At 38.2% G+C, this 1,816-nt stretch overlaps 1 non-coding gene across 1 annotated transcript; it reads right to left on the reverse strand.

Moving 5' to 3' along the window:
• Positions 1 to 1,497: 1,497 nt before the first annotated feature.
• Positions 1,498 to 1,569, reverse strand: Trnastop-uca. Its single transcript has one exon. It is a non-coding gene; the product is annotated as a tRNA-Sec (tRNA).
• Positions 1,570 to 1,816: the final 247 nt, after the last annotated feature.

Genomic DNA, 1,816 nt, shown 5'->3' on the forward strand with positions numbered 1-1,816 from the left:
CAACGCACGCTATAAATCAGTGTTTCACACACTTTACTTACGGTGCCTACTGTTCGATTGACTCCATTATCTCTAATCTTCAATCTATCTATCTCGCTGGCTTTATTTGCCGGGCCTATATACTAAAAAAGAGGGCGCTTGGCAAACACTCGGACATTCGCGAGGTTCCTCGATAAGTCATGATCCTTCTAGAAACTCCAGCGCGCATGCTCCTAGCGTCGCGTGACTTCCGCTGTCACAACAGTTTACTATATGGTAAGGGGGAAAAAAAAGCAAAACCCCCATCAATGCTCTTTACATTGCCTTACTTCTTTGACAGGCTGTACTAATGTTAAGTATATAATGATATGTCAAAAACATATATCGCATTACCAGAACCAAAGAGGGAATAAGTACTCGATGTTTATCGTGAACCAATCATATCAGTAGGTACTTCCTTAACAAAGTTTTCAATTTCCTGATATACTTCTGTGGCTCTTAGAAGCATCTTACATTTAGAGCTGTTTTTAGGAAACCTAGTGAGATTCTTGTATTTGTCCTGTTGTGAGCAGCATATTTTCAGATACTTCAGGGCCTAGTTATTAGTGTATTGGTCTACTGGTTAGGAATTCCAAAGTTTGACTCTGCACACAATTTCCATTTTAAGCTGTGTGCATGTTATAAAAGTGACAATCAATCCACTTATTCGGTTAAGAATATTATAAAAGGCGGCGGGTGCTGATGAATGATTGTCCTCATTCTGTCCAGAGATTCTAAGTTAGATATAGCTATGCCTGAACCATGAAGTCTCGTGTTGCATAAGTTGCCATGGAGATTGACAATAGTAAACATCGATACCGTGCTTAACTTCAAACAAATGCCAACTGTATTGCGTTGTGCATAATAGCTCCGTAGTTGTGTGGATTTACTGGTTGTTATAGTTAGACTTAGAGGATTTGCTTGCAAAATAAATCGGTAATGCAGTCTTGGACAAATATATATGTTAGTTTTTGCCGTGAAGTTAATTTTGCCCACCAGTGGCACATCGGTATGTGTGCAGACTTACAACGCTAGAAACCGGGTCCGGACACGCAGCCTTCTGATCTGGAGTTAGACGCGCTACCATTGCGCCACCGAGTCACGTTACATTTAGCGAAAAGTACTTGAAGTTTTAAGAGAATTCTGAATAGATGTCCGAGTGAACGAATAACTGACCATCAAGTTTTGACTTGACGTAATGTGAGTGGGGAAAAAACAGATTACGAGCAAATTGCTTGGATTGACTTCATTGTAAGTTAAATTTGAATTATCTACTATACATTTCATGTTTATTATACTCCTAAAAAGTTCGAGTGTTTTGTCCCTGAAGACTTCAACTTTGGGTCAAATTATAATTGGGTTTATTTTAATATTTAGTAATGAACTTTGATTAGGTAAGAACGTAATCAGGAAGAAAACAAACATCTTCGTTATTTTCCAACAATAGGTGTGGTTAAAAACCAAATGCAAAAAAAAATTGGACCCGGACGTGACTTGAACACGCAACCTTCTGATCTGAAATCAGACGCGCTACCATTGCGCCACCGAGTCACACAAAAAAAAATCTTTTAATAATTCTATCGATCATTACTTATTGCAAAAAAAAGCAACAACGAGAAATGAGTTACAAACTGATCATTTTCAGAAATTCAAAATCTCAGTTAAACAAAACTCATTAAAGCTTTAATTAATTGATTAGTAGTATCTGTACAGGAGCCAGAATCCTACACTATAGGGAACGGGCATGGTCTAGACCAGACATTCCCAACCTGGGGTACATGTTGTTTTAATCTACAGT

Source organism: Limulus polyphemus, unplaced genomic scaffold, assembly GCF_000517525.1.
Source record: "Limulus polyphemus unplaced genomic scaffold, Limulus_polyphemus-2.1.2 Scaffold101331, whole genome shotgun sequence".
NCBI classification, from domain to species: domain Eukaryota; kingdom Metazoa; phylum Arthropoda; class Merostomata; order Xiphosura; family Limulidae; genus Limulus; species Limulus polyphemus.